Raw genomic sequence first — 15,454 nt, 5'->3', positions numbered from 1 at the left:
CTCCGCCACTTGAGTCACAGCGCCGCTTCTGGCCGTTTTCTGTATATGTGGTGCTGGGGAATCGAACCTAGGGCCTCGTGTATCCGAGGCAGGCACTCTTGCCACTAGGCTATATCCCTCCCCAGCCCCATCCTGGCTTCTTTTTGCTCAAGGCTAACACTCTACCACTTGAGCCATAGCACCACTTCTGTTTCTGTGGTACTGATGAATTGAACCCATGGCTTGATGCATGCTAGGCAAGCACTCTACCACTAAGCCACATTCCCAGCCCACCAGTCCTGTTTTTTGTTGGTTCTTTCAAGATAAGGTTGTGAACTTTTTCTGCTTCGGCTGGCCTTGAACTATGATTGTTTTATTCTCAGTCTGTGGACTGTCTGGGATTACAGGTATGAGCCACTAGTGCTCAGTTTCCTTTACTATTCTTTCAGAATAAATACAATAGCTATAACCTAGCCATGTCTGTATATCTTGTGAGGCCGGTGTGGAAGGGGGTTATGAGTTTGAGGATGGCTTAAACTACATCGTGAGGCCTACCTCTTGAAAAACAAAACAAAGCTATTTTAGTAGTTTGGGAGAAAGTGTTTTCCTCAGTTTGCTTTGTGAAGCCAAATGCCCTCTAGTCTTTCAGTAACAGTGAAGCAAGAAACAAGTAGTCTAATGATTAATTTAAAAAGCACTTAAAGCCAGATACTCCTGACTCATGCCTATAATCCTAGCTATGCAGGAGGCTGAGGTCTGAGGATTATGGTTTGAAGCCGGCAGAGACAGGAGAATCCCTAAGACTCTTACCTTAGCCACTAAAACTGAAAACAAAGCTGTAGCTCAAGTGGCAGAGCACTAGCTTTGAGCAAAAGCTCTTAGGGATAGTGCCTAAGCCCTGAGTTCAAGCCCCAAGACTTTTTTTTTTTTAAGGTACTTAGAGCAAAAAATCCAGACACAATGTGTAAAGGAAAGGCAATCAGAAGATGGGTAAAATTTAGAGTATGGGTTATAATGTAGAAGTAGAAGAGGAAAGACCATGACCAAAGTGGAAGGCTGGGGTTACCTATTCTTTATGAACATTTTATGAATACGGCCCTGTAGGCTTCTGAGAAGAAAAAATAACTTTCACTTTTAGGATTAAAAAAAAAAATAGAAGGTTGCCCTCTATCGTCACTTCATGTCAACTGAATGAAAAGGCAGCTGGGTGGTTGTGATTTATACCATGGATGTATTCCTGATGGGCTACTCCCAAGAAGTCTGCATTAGTCAAGGTCAGGTAAGGATGGAGCAGAAAAATGATGTGTGGATGCTGAACACTTTCAATTAGGAAAGATGACTTAAAGATGAAGAAACAAATGTCTATAGGCCTGAAGCTTTCTGGCCTCTGATGGTAAACATTAAAAACATTTAATACGTTAGAGTCTTATGAAATGGTGCTGTGGACTCTGAAGTGGGACTTGTCTTGGTTCATCTTCCTGCTTGATTTGGGTGCATTGGGCAAATTCTTTAAATGCTATATGTGAAGTTTCTGGGTTTTGTTTTTGTTTTTGGTCTTTTATTGGTACTGGGGATCAGACCCAGGACATTGCACTTACTAGGTAAGTGCTTTGCCACTGGGCTACATCCCAGCCCCAGTTTCTGTAAAGTTGGAATAATCCAGTTTCTTGCTTCATAAGGTGGTGAAGTTTTGCAATTTTTATATGAGTCTTAATAAAATAAGAGTTCAAATGCTGCATGTATCTGAGTACCTTGATATCACAGGTACTTATTTTTCTTTTTTTGCACATCTACTTTTAACACTAAATGTGTTTTGATTTGTTTGGTTGGTTTTTTGTCAGTCGTGGGGCTTGAACTCTGGGCCTGGGCGCTGTGCCTGAGAATTACAGCTCCAGCCTAGTGCTTGCTCTACCACTTGAGCCACAGCTCCACTTCCTGCCTATCTAATTTTGCATGTAAGGTTTCTACTGCCTAGAAGCCCTGGCCTTGTAATCATTGCCTGTCAAGACTCCATCCTTCTCATCATAAACACAAGAACTTTTATTTAGTATTTCATTTTCCTCAGGGTATTAAAAAAATTTGGGTGGGGGGCAGTACTAGGGTTTGAACTCAGGACATAACACTTCCTACGCAGGTGCTATAAGCTACTAGTTGAGCCAGGCTCCTAGTAAATTCTTAATTGTCTTTTTTAACTTTCTTTTTATAAATTTATTTTTAGTACTAGTGTTTGAACTCAGCTCCTTGCTCTTGCAAGGCAGGTACTATACCTATCAGTTGAACTATGTCCCTATCTCTCAAAGATATTTCTTGGTTTTTCTTTTTCTGATCTGTAGTATATCTTGGTTTTTCTTTTTCTGATCTGTAGTTGGCATATTAAGATTTTCCAGAGAAATTGAACCAATGATGTGTTTGCTTTTTAGTAGTTTTATTAGGATACACCAATAGTACAAGAGGTTTCATTCATAGTTACGTGTGTAGGAAGAGGTACATGCATTCATATAGGAATAAAAGAAAGTAGGATGAGGATGGGAGGGAGAAGGAATGAGTAGTATTAGACTGAGGAATTGGCTTACATTTTAAATGATTGTACAGGCTACCAAATGTGAAATTTTTAGGGCAGGCTGGAGACTCAGAAGAATTTATTTTGCAGTCTTGAGTTCAGAAGCTGGCGGAGCTGCCTCGTCCTCAGGTCTTCAGTCTTAATTTTTAATTGAAAAAGACCTTCAGCTGGTTCAAGTCCCTCTTGCTCAGTTGTGATACGATGGACAAGCGGCTTCACATGAAGTGTACTGACTTGTTGATTAATGGGATGTAGTAGCAACTTCAGCCAAGACAGGAAGGTCTCTAACAAACTCTGATAAATAGGCTGGCATATTTTGTTCGTGCTTAGCATCAATATCGATGCATGGCAGAAAGTAGCATTTGTCTATCCTGTCATAAGAGGGTATGGGGCAAAGATCGGCTCTTGAGGTGCCGAGGAAAGCAGACTTTGGCTTCACCAAGAAGAAAGAAGGCCTCACCGAGGGGAGAGCTGAGATGGAAAGTGGGATTGCCATTATGCAGAATCCATGCCAATACAAAATCTTACATTGGCTTTTCGGAGGGAGGGATTCGTCTTGGGAACTACATGCATGCCTGCTAAGCAAGTTTAGCACTGAGTTATAGCTCCGGCCACTCAGATTGGTTCTTGAACATACAGAAGGGCATGAAGGATGGAACATACAGTCATATTCTTGCCAGTACAAGCGCTAAGAAGACCTGCAGCGATTAAAACTAGGGTCCATACAGGTGCTGTTACACTGTGACCTAGTCAGGTTGCCATATGAAAGAAACCATCGCTTTTCTGTATATATTTGGGGACCTAATCTAGTAGAGAAATAATACATTTTAAATGACTATAATTACTCAAAATGAAACATCATAAAGTTAAACTTCTGAAACAGACATGTCTAGGTAGCTTGTCTTAGTGGCTTATCTAACCATTCTAACCACTGCTTTTATGCCTAATTATGTATTTAATGAGACTAAAAAGTAATGATAACAGGTACCAAGATCTTGACATGAACTCAGAGACAGTGAGTGGACTAAAGGACAGAAAACTAGATGCTCCCAAGTACTGTTTAGATGTATACTGTCTTCATGTAGTCGGGGCTGGTCGAGTCGCTTCCAGGAGAGGTGGGTCATTCCAGAGCAGGCTCAGCAGATGAACCAGACTTCAAAGCAATGGATAAAGCATCGATGGTAGAATGCTGCCATCTTGTGGCTATACTTTCCCACGTCTACAAATTCTGACATTCTACAAATGTTATTGGTCTCAATGGGTTTGATGAGATTTAGCTAAGCCATTTAAACTCTAGATGACCTACAGTTTGAACAGTACATGTTTGAAAGTCATCTATATTATAGGATTCCAACTACATTTTTCTCATTTTGTCTCATGTAGTTTGAAATTGGCCTGAGGACTTTGGAGATTTTTTTTTGCCCTCTATCAGCCCATCTATCATCTCCTCGTCCTCAAGCAAGCTTAGACTCCCCTAAGAAAAGCATCTCAAGGGCTGGGACTGTGGCTTAATGGTAGAGTGCTTGCCTAGCATGCATGAAGCTCTGGGTTCGATTATTCAGTACCACATAAATAGAGAAAGCTGGAAGTGGCGCTGTGGCTCAAGTGGTAGAGTGCTAGCCTTGAGAAGCTCAGGGACAGTGTCCAGGCCCTCTTGTTAGCCTACATCTCTGCATGAAGCAGTGCTATACCCCCTGCAATATGGCTAGGTCATCGTGGTTGCCAGTGAGGTTAGTGATCTAAGTTGATTCAATAGCTCCTGGGGTCAGTTGACCTGGCTGCCTCCTGTCTTTTTTCTTTTTGCCAGTCCTGGGCCTTGGACTCAGGGCCTGAGCACTGTCCCTGGCTTCTTTTTGCTCAAGGCTAGCATTCTGCCACTTGAGCCACAGTGCCACTTCTGGCCTTTTCTGTTTATGTGGTGCTGAGGAATGGAACCGAGGGCTTCATACATGCTAGCCCTCTACCACTAAGCCACCTTCCCAGCCCCTGCCTCCTGTCTTTTGTAAGTGTTTATAGTTATAGTTTCCTCTTAGCACTGCTTTTGCTATATCCTATAAGTTTTTGTATGTTGTTTTTATTTTCATTTGAGTCTAGTTTCCTTTGTGATTTTTTCTTTGATCCATTGGTGAATTAATAATTGGTTATTTAATTCTCACAATTTTGTGAACTTCCCAGTTTTACTTCTCGTATTGATTTCTAGCTTCATTTCATTTTTTTTTTTTTTTGCCAGTCCTGGGGCTTGAACTCAGGGCCTGAGCACTGTCCCTGGCTTCTTTCTGCTCAAGGCTAGCACTCTGCACTTGAGCCACAGCACCACTTCTGGCATTTTTCTATATATGTGGTGCTGAGGAATCGAACCCAGGGCTTCATGTATACGAGGCGAGCACTTTACCACTAGGCCATATTCCCAGCCCCTTCATTTCATTTTTAATCAGAGATAATTTATATGATATCTATCTTTTACCATTTTATTGAAATATAATTTCTGGCTTAACATATCCTGGAATATGGTCTATGTTCACTTGAAAAGAATGTGCATGCTAGGTGTTCTGTAGTTATCCATAAGATATGCTTTGTTTATTGTATTAAGTCCTCTAATTTCTTATTTATCTTCTGTCTGGAGGTTCCTTTTTTTTTTTTTTTGGCCAGTCCTGGGCCTTGGACTCAGGGCCTGAGCACTGTCCCTGGCTTCTTTTTGCTCAAGGCTAGCACTCTGCCACTTGAGCCACAGCGCCACTTCTGGCCATTTTCTGTATATGTGGTGCTGGGGAATTGAACCCAGGGCTTCATGTATACGAGGCAAGCACTCTTGCCACTAGGCCATATTCTCAGCCCCTCCTTTTGTTTTTGAGGGTGAAATATTCCAAATATTGTGAAGCCTTCTATTTGGTTAAGTTTTACTTTATGCATTTTGATGGCCTGTTTGTAGGTACATACATTCATGTTTATAATCGTTATGCCTTTTTACTATGCTGAACATTTTGTCAGTGCATATTGTCCTTTGTGTGTCCTTTTTTCATTTAAATTCTGTTTTTGTCTCATCCTGTTTGCGTGGAGTGCTGTTTTCATCCTTTCACTTTTAACATCTTTGCGACTTTTTGATCAAGAGCTAGTCTTTCCAAGTCAGCAAAAGTTGGATCATGTGTTTTTAATTCATTCTGCCAATCACCACCTTTTCATTGGAGAGTTTAATCTATTTACATTTTAAGTAATTATTGACTAGAAGGGACTTCGATTAGTTTGCTGTTTGTTTTCTCTTTTCCTTAGAGCCCTTTCTCTTTTATTTCCAGCATTTATTCTAATCTTCTGGGGTTAGTTGATTTTTTTTTTGGTAGTAAGTATTTAAAAGCCTTTCTAATTTCCTTTCATATACATTCTTTTTGTTTTTTGCTAGTCCTGGGCCTTGAACTCAGGGCCTGAGCACAGACTGTCCTTGGCTTCTTTTTGCTCACAGCTAGCACTCTGCCACCTGAGCCACAGCGCCACTTCTGGCCTTTTTCTACATATGTGGTGCTGGGGAATCAAACCCAAGGCTTCATGTATATGAGGCAAGCTCTCTTGCCACTAGGCCATATCCCCAGCCCTCATATACATTCTGTAGGTATTTTTTGGTGACAGAAATGGGCATTGCATTTAACAACCTTAAATTATAACACGCTAATATGAACTTAGGTTAACTTCAGTAACATATAAAAACTTTGCAACTTTAATAACTCTTTCTCTATCCCTTTTAGCACACATTTAAATCTTTACTTCCTGTATCTTCTTAAATATCAACTAATTATTTAAAATGCATTATGTAAAAAATATGGAATTATAAAGTTGTAATTATATGAGCCTTTAGACCAGTAGTGTTTTTTTTTAAAGGATTAATCTTTTAAGTCATTTAGAAAACAAAAAGTAGAATTACAAACTACCTTGTAATAAAACATTTTTTTATTGCCTCCACATTTACTTTTTGGGGTGTTAGTGGTACTGGGGTTTGAACTCAGAGCCTTGTACTTGCTTGGATTACTTGCTCAGCTGACATGGTACCACTTGATCCATGCCTCCAGCCCTGCCTTTTGTGTGTGTTTTTTTCCATTCCTGGGCCTTGAACTCAGGGCCTGAGTACTGTCCCTGGCTTCTTTTTGCTCAAGGCTAGCACTCTACCACTTGAGCCACAGCGCCCCTTCTGGCCGTTTTCTATGTACGTGGTGCTGGGGAATCGAACCCAGGGCTTCATGTATACAAGTCAAGCACTCTTGCCACTAGGCCATATCCCCAGCCCTCCAGCTCTGCCTTTTGTTGGTTATTTTGGAGATGGAGTCTAGCAAGATTCTCTGGGCTGGTTTCAAACCTTGATCTTCTGATTTCAGCCTCTTGAGTAGCTAGGTTGATGTAGCATACTATGAGAACGTTTGACAACTGTACCTCTGTACCTATTTACTCTCTCAGTCTGTTTTGTGCTACTATAATAGAAATACAAAACTTGAGTAACTGGTTCTGAACAGAAATTCACTGACTTGAGCTTGTAATGAGCAGAAACAGAAGAGGCTTGCGGCCGGAGGTCTGTTCAAGATGAGGGTGTGGGCACTCTGGAAGAGCACCCCGGTGGGCATCGTGAGTGTAAGGTGGGGGGTGAAGAGGACAAGGATGGCAGCATTGGATGTTTTATAATGCCATCAACCCCACCCGGAAAGGAGGAACCCTTCCCACAGACCTGCACTGCCCAAAGGCCCCACCTTGGAATATTGCTATAATGGCAATAAAATTTCAACGAGATCTGACGGGGACAAATCATAGCAATAACATTATAGCTATAATAACTAAAATTCCACCACCAATCATGAACTGAAGGCTTACTCTCTTCCAGGCAGAGCACTAATCACTTTTATGTATAAACTTATTTTGTTCTTATAATGATCATATGAGGTTCTTTTCAAAATACCCACTTACTAATACAGTTAACTGATGCCAATTAATACATTCTCAAAAAAAAAAAATCAAGACCTTTAAGGTTCATGTCCCACAGACTCTGAGACTCAAAGGACATGCTGTTTCGTCTCCTAGCATATCCTTGAGGTAGGGAGATACAGCTCATCTATATTTAATACATAAGGAAATTCAGGAAAAAGAATTGACTATAACTGAGTTTGGGATTAAATTTCCGAAACAGACCTAGTATTCTTCTTCTATCCTGAGGGCACCTTCTCTGGATGGAAAAGTCAAGCCTGTCTCTAAACCACACCACTGATCTATAGCATTTTTTTTTTTTTCCAGTCCTGGGGCTTGGACTCAGGGCCTGAGCACTGTCCCTGGCTTCTTTTTGCTCAAGGCTAGCACTCTGCCACTTGAGCCACAGCGCCACTTCTGGCCATTTTCTGTATATGTGGTGCTAGGGAATCGAACCCAGGGCCTCACGTATATGAGGCAGGCACTCTTGCCGCTAGGCCATATCCCCAGCCCCTGATCTGTAGCATTTTAAAAGCCATGCACTTAATAGAACCCTTTAGGAGTCAAAGACTGAGGATTTTCACTGTTAAACCAACTTGCTGTTTATGCAGGAAATAATGTATGGTAAGGAGAGCTTATATTTATGGAGTCTGTAGTAGACACCTTCCTCCCCCAACCACTATCTAGTGTTTAACCCTCTGTCCCATTCTGTTTTTGTTTTTTTCCACAGTCCTGGGCCTTGGACTCAGGGCCTGAGCACTGTTCCTGGCTTCTTTTTGATCAAGGCTAGCACTCTGCCACTTGAGCCACAGCGCCACTTCTGGCCATTCTCTGTATACGTGGTGCTGGGGAATTGAACCCAGGGCTTCATGTATAGGAGGCAAGCACTCTTGCCAGTAGGCCATATTCCCAGCCCCTCTCCCATTCTCGAAAGAACACCTCTCATAGTAGTCCTAGTGGAAGCCGGAGGGGCTAACAATGCTTCCTCTTCGGCATTGTCAGCTATGATGTTGGCCTTGGGCATACAGTCAGTCAAATGGACACGCCCGCTGAGGACTTGATTCTCACTACCTTAGAGCCGCTGAGTGGCTAGGTTGTTGCTGCGAAAAGATGGCTTGTGCTTTCTGCTTTGTGATTAGTGTGGTCCTAATTCCTGTCCACTTTCCCTGCCATCACCATTCCATCACCTTGATGGTTCTGTGAGCTTGAGAGCCTTTACTTTTTAGGATGATACTGGGATTTGAATTCAGAGCCTTTCATTTTTTAGGCAGTCACTTGAGCCACATTTTTCTTTAGTGCCGCTCCTAGAGCTTGAACTCAGGGTCTGGGTGCTAGTCCAAGGCTTCATTTGTTCAGGGCTAGCACTCTGCCACTTGAGCCACAGCCCCACTTTTTTTCTTTTTGTGTGTGTGATTAGTTGGAGAGAAGGGGTTCACAGGCTTTCCTGCCTAGGCTGGCTTTGAACTGTGATCCTCAAATTTCAGCCTCCTGGGTAGCTAGGATGACAGGCATGAGCCACCAGTACATGGCTCCAGCCACTTTTGCTTTTGTTATTTTGTAAATAGGGTCTTGCTTGCTTGTTTGTTTAGCCTAGACTATAATCTTCCCAGTTATAACTTCCTGTGTAGCTGGTATGGTAGGTATGCTGATGTTCAGAGCATCATTTTATTTATTTAAGCATTTCAATGATTAATGCAGGTCTCAAGAATTTTCTGCCTAGTCTGGCCTCAAACTGAAATCCTCCTAATTTCCTTCTCACTAGTATCTAGGACTATACATATGTGCCACGGTGTACTTACCTTGAGCCTTTCAACTCAATCCTTTCTACTTAATCCTTTTCTACTCAAGGTATCCACAGTTGGTTTCTTATTTGCAACACAGAATGCCGACTGAGGGGCTGGGAATGTGGCTTAGTGGTGGAGAGCTTGCCTCGCATGCATGAAGTCCTGGGTTCGATTCCTCAGCACCACATAAACAGAAAAAGCCAGAAGTGGCGCTGTGGCTCAAGTGGTAGAGTGCTAGCCTTGAGCAAAAAGAAGACAGGGACAGTGCTCAGGCCCTGAGTCCAAGCCCCAGGACTGGCAAAAACAACAACAAAAAACCCAACCCAAACCAACCAACGAATAAACCAAAGAAAAAACCTAACAAAACAAAAACAAAATAAAAAAACAATGCTGACTGAGAAAAAAACACTGTAGTTGTGAAGCACCTGCATATACATTAGTGTTTCGGGTCTGAGAAACAACTTGATCTTAAATGACACAGATGAAGGAACTCCCCTGGAGCCTGATAGCAATTTCAGTTAGTATTTGATAAGCAGTTTGGCGGTGAGAAAACCAGTGGAGCATAACACACAATCACTCTCTGTAGCTCACCTACTCTGTAGCTCCCCTGGCTCTGAGACTTCCTGGCGGCCTGGCATCTTGAACAGCCAGCACGTGGTCCCAGTGCATCCATAGCAGGACCTCATCTCCAGCTTCCTGTCTGCATTCTCCAGGCCCATAGCCTGTCTCATTCCGTGGGTCAGGAATGATATCATTTTGCCTGGGTTGCTGCAGGGAGGAGGGTTTGTGGGGGGCCAGTATATGCTGCTTCTGCACACAGTCACTCACCTAGGAAGCATTTGTGGTAGGAAAAGGTTGAGGGTAAGGTTTGTTGAATGGGTAGCAAACAGGTCCTATGTGCTGGCGGAAATGGCCTCTTTGCAGGATTGACCTCTTTGCCTTGTGCTTTTCCTTTATTGTTATACTGATGATTATGTTCTCTGTTCTGCTCTTTATTCTCACCCATTCCTGCTGCTAGCCCTTCCTACCGCAGTCTTCTCAGAACCCTTTCCGTTTCCGTTTCCCTTTCCTGGATGCTTTTGAATTGTAATATATCCTTTGCAGTGCCCGTCCCTCCTCTCAGATCCTTTTGCCACTATTTTAATCCTGCTTCTCCTACTTTTCCATCTCCCCAAGTGCATGTTCACTATGCTGCACACTTTAGACCGGGTAGAAATGAAGTCTGATGGTTTTCAAGTGCCGGCATTATTTATTAACATTTAGGACATATTTATTTTTATTTTTTTGGCATTTAGAGGATGGGAAGGAGGCTGAGTAGATCGCGCCATTCCACAAGGAACCCACCCTGAGTCCTACCCCTTACCCCATCATTCAAGTATGCAAACTATTTCTTGGTAAAATAAATTCAGTTTTAGCTCTGATCATTACAAAAATCAAGCACTTTTTTTTTTTGGTCTTTTAAAGATATTGAAATGTCTAACAATGGCTCTATTGGTACAAATCAGGAGGAGATTATACTTTATTTTGTTGAGAATGTTGTTACTGATTATTCACCATGGTTGAAATGGGGGTCCATGAAAGCAGGGTTGGGGGGTGTGGCTCAAGCTCAGACCTTCAATTCAAACCTCAGACCCCAAAACCAACAGAAAGGGTTCTGTAAATGCAGTTGAGAATAAGAATCTCTAATTAGCATTTGTAACTATGCTGTTCATGGTGTTTTCAGGGACAGCGCCCAGGCCTGGGGGGCGGGGGGGAGGGCGGGTTCAAGCCCTAGGACTGTCCCCCTTCCCCCCTCCCCCCCAACACAAACAGTACAGCCAGACCATTGGGAAAGTTCGTGTTAACTTGGGACAGGTGTCTCCTGACCCATTCCGCGCCCCGCAGGTGACAGCCAGCTGGCCCCGGGCGGGTCTGGGGGGTCGGAGGAGGAAAGACCCCCCCCCAGCTTTTCAGGGCCTGGCCCCCTCCCCTCCCGTGCCAGCCCCGTGGGGAGCAGCCGTCCGGCCCCGCGTGCCAGTGGGGATTGCGCAATGGGGTTGGCACCCAGGGGCGGGGACACCGGGTGCCCGGGTGCCCTGGGCTGGGCCACGCTCCGGAGAGAGCCGGGGCGGGAAGGGAGGGGGGAGGGCGTGTGTCTGCACTGCCAGGCACCCCGCAGGCAGCTCGGGGGGGGGGGCTGGAACCATGGGGAGGTGTCTCTGTCCCAAGTGCAAGCTCAAGCCCCGGGTGGCCCCGGGCAGGCCGGGCAGCAGGGAGCCCTCTCGGGACTTTTCCTTTCCTGGGGGTGGGGTGGGGTGGGGTGGCGGGGTGGGGGTGGGGGACCCGGTTCTCCCCGTCGGGCCTTCCAGCCTCCTCCTCCTCCTCCTGCAGGGCTGGGCAGCGGGGCGGGGCTCCGCCCGAGCCCTGATCCCCAGCGGGAAGCCCCGGCCCCCCCCACCCCCCCGGGCTGCCCTCGCTGCGGCCGGCCGGGAGGCGGCTCCGCGCACCCGCGGTAAGCGGCGTCGGGGGGGCGGGGGGTCTCCGGACCCCTGCCGGGACAGGGTAGGGGGGGGTGACGGGGGTGAGTGGGACTGAGATCGCCCCACGGCCGGCCTCGCACTCCCCACTTCTTCCTGCCCTCTGCGCTCGCTCCCGGGACGGGGACTCGGCCACACCGGGCTGGGGGGGGGGGGTGTGGGGTGGAGGGGGGTAATCGGGGTGCGGAACCGAACCCGGGGCCCGGCCTCCGGGCGTGGGACTTCCCCCCCCCCCCCCACAGTGTGCTGCTCAGCCCCGAGGGGACGGGGAGGCACAGGTCTGGATTGGGGACCCCCCCACCCCCGTCTGCCCACCGGGGGGAGGCACCTGCCAGGCGCGCACGGGTGTGGAGGGGGACCCGGGGAGAGCCCTCGGGGCACAGGCCGAAGGGCAATTGGTAGGAAGGGGCAGAAAGGCTGCCTTAACCCCCCCGCTCCTCCCCCTCCCCAAGAAACCAGGGTCCTCACCCATGGCTAATTCCACTGCAAGGGGGATTCTGAATCGTTCCGTGTCAGAAGAATACTGTTTAAAGGCCCCAAATAAGAGGCAGGGCATGTAAAAATATTAAGAAAAACAAACAAACAAGAAAAGAAAAGAAAAGAAACTGAGGCACTGTGGACTCTCACCAGCTACTCAGGAGGCCAAGATGTGGGTAATTGTGGTTGGAATTCAGCCAGGGCAGAAAAATCCCTACCAGTTAGATGTAGTGCAGATGAAGATAAAAACACATTATTATTATTATTATTTCCATCTAAGTTCCCAGGGCCCCAAGTTAAGACACCCCGCCCCCCCCCCATCAGAAAGGGCACTGTCCAGCCAGTTGGGTACCTTGCTTCTGTGCTTAATAGTTCCACCCGCAAGCCTGGTGCTCTGGTTTTGAACTGCTTATCCGATGCTTCATTGTAAAGTAGAAGAAAAAAAACAAAAATCCCAGTCCCTTCCTATATATTGTAAGGCACTCAGCACTGGGCCAAGTAGAGAGGGGGGAAATGAGTTCTATTAGAACTTGTCTGTCTCCCTCCCCACGGGGCAAGAGCCAATCATTCAGTCCTGGTATGTGGGGGCTAGTCAACCCATCTTTATTGACCAAATAAGTGCATTGGTGAAGGTGGCTTGTGACTACATTTAAAACCAAAATTAATCAAGGAGACAGCTGGTGGTTTGGGAAACGACTGTTTAAATTGTGAACTTTTTTTAAATCTAGCTGAATAAACACACAAACACCTGGAACTGGAATACTAAAAATGTCAGTGTGGACCCAGGAGTCTGTGTGTCAGTCTGTATGGGTTGTGCACTGCCCGAGAAAATGAAATTGAATGTGGAAGGGAAAAACAGGATTCCTTTGCAGAAGTTTTTCTCCATCTTGCTTGTGTCAAGGCTTGTTAATCTGCTATGTTGTAACACAGGAAATGTCTTGTAAGGAAAAGAGACGGACCCATGACAAGGCATTTCTGGGCCTAGATGTACATTTATCTTCTCTTTTTTAATCTTTTCTGAGCCCCAAATTCCCAGCTGACTCTGGAGACTTGGTACATAGGACCTGTGTGATAGTTTGTTAAAAGTTGCCCAGATTAGGCCTGAAGTCATGGAAACCTTGTTTATAGATTGAGAGCTCCCCAAGAGAGTGAGGTTATACAGATGGTTTTATATTTCAATTTTTATTCTTTTACTTTATTACTTTACTTAAGTAGTTGTACAGAGGGGTTTCAGTTCGACACGTCTATGAGCACCAGGTGGCTTTGTACTTCTGTGAGTCTGTACACAATGCTTGAAATGGGGCGAGGAAACATACATTCTCTGGCCAACTTTGGTTGCTAATCATGAGACTCACGGTCCAGGTGATCAGATCTAATCTGTGATTGGAACCGTAGAGTAAGAGGACTTTTAAGCTGCAGTAGACACACCTGCTAATTTTACTCTCAGGGAAATAGACTCAGTGTAGTTAAGTGACTCATCCAGGGTCCTACCACTTTGGTTTTCTTACAAAATGAGGATAATGTGTCCCACCTCTGCAGTTATCACGAGGAACTATGCAAAGTCCTGTCACAGTGTCTGGCACATAGCATGCCTTCCACAAATGATTTATTTTCCGGATATTTTTCTTATGCTTTGGATCTTGTACTGACCTGTATTAGCTACCCAGTGGATGAATCATAAGTGTTCTATGGTGTGGGTGTGGGATTTGATGGAAAGGTTGGGAGGCATACCTTCCCTGATGACTTTGTTGCAAACTCTGGCCAATATTCACCACAAAAATTTTCACAGTTGGGCTGGGAATGTGGCTTAGTGGTAGAGCCCTCGGTTTGATTCCTCAGCACCAGAAAAAGCCAGAAAAAGCCAGAAGTGGCACTGTGGCTCAAGTGGCAGAGTGCTAGCCTTGAGCAAAAAGGAACCAGGGACAGTGCTCAGGCCCTGAGTCCAAGGCCCCAGCACTGGAAAAATAATCACAGCGTTGATGAACCTGAGGAGTTAGAACAAATATCCCATTTGAATGCCTGTTTGTGAATCTCCCTGTCATCCCCGCCTTCTCATTGAAAACTTATTAATAATAAGTTTTAGAGAAGGAAGTAACCTTTGCAACTACTCAGCCCAGATCTTTTTCTATCCATGAAGAAAGCATGGACCAGAATGGCTAAAGATGAGCACTAACTGGTGGTCCAAGGTCTCTTGACAACTGACATCCCTTAGACAAAACTTCACCAGGAATGGATAGCTGTGTAGTCTACTTGGACATAGGAAAGGTGTGAGCCACAGAGCCACTTCTGGCTTTTTTCTGTATATGTGGTGCTGAGGACTCGAAGCCAGGCTTCATGTATACAAGGCGAGCACTTTACCATTAGGCCATAGTCCCAGCCCAGGTTACCTTTTATACATCTCACTCTGTCCTATTTAAAGATTGAATTTAGCATCTCTCTAATCATGTTCAAACAACACGTATAATTTGTAATTAAAGAGTCTTTTTCTCATTAAGCCTTCGCACACTGGATTCCAGGAAATGATATGACTGAGTAATGGGCAGTCTCTTGTTTACAAAGACACTCTTCCCTTGGCTCCCACAGATCCTCCGTGTCTGTGACATTCTGGGCAGGAATCCCAATGCTTCTCCAGCCGAGGAGTCATTTTATTGTCGTCATACAGGTTTAATAAGTCAAGACGGTTGTCCATGAGTCAAGTTGATCCCTGCGGTGTGACTGGGAGCCAATGACTTCCATCCCAGCCTTCCTCTCCAGTGAGTCTGAGGATGACCACACACAGGTGTTTGTAGACCTTGAAAGGGAACCTGTAACACTTGACTAGAGGCCAACTCTGCATGATGGGCCGGAAGTGAAGCTAGGTTGTGCTTGGCTTAGTTATTCACAGAGTGGAACTTGAAAAGCCAAACTCTGACAGCAAACAGGACACAAGGCCTGTTTGTCTCTATATCACTTGTTTAAAACAACCAACTTTCAATGATAATCCAATTTGCTGATTAAATATTTTCTTTTTCTTTGAGAGCTTGGCTGCAAGACTTTTCCCTGTGTCAATATAATTTTATTTTCTACTCAGCAGTTGGATTGATTTAGTGAAATTGTCAGCCCTCTCATTACAATGTTTTCTCTGATAGTAAAGTACCATAACGATAAACTAGGGACGCTTGTAGAGTATTTCTCAGGAGAAAATTTTTACAGTTGGCCCTTTA

Source organism: Perognathus longimembris, chromosome 23 (genome assembly GCF_023159225.1).
Source record: "Perognathus longimembris pacificus isolate PPM17 chromosome 23, ASM2315922v1, whole genome shotgun sequence".
Classification (NCBI taxonomy): Eukaryota; Metazoa; Chordata; class Mammalia; order Rodentia; family Heteromyidae; genus Perognathus; species Perognathus longimembris.
Note: the sequence above shows the minus strand (reverse complement) of the source record.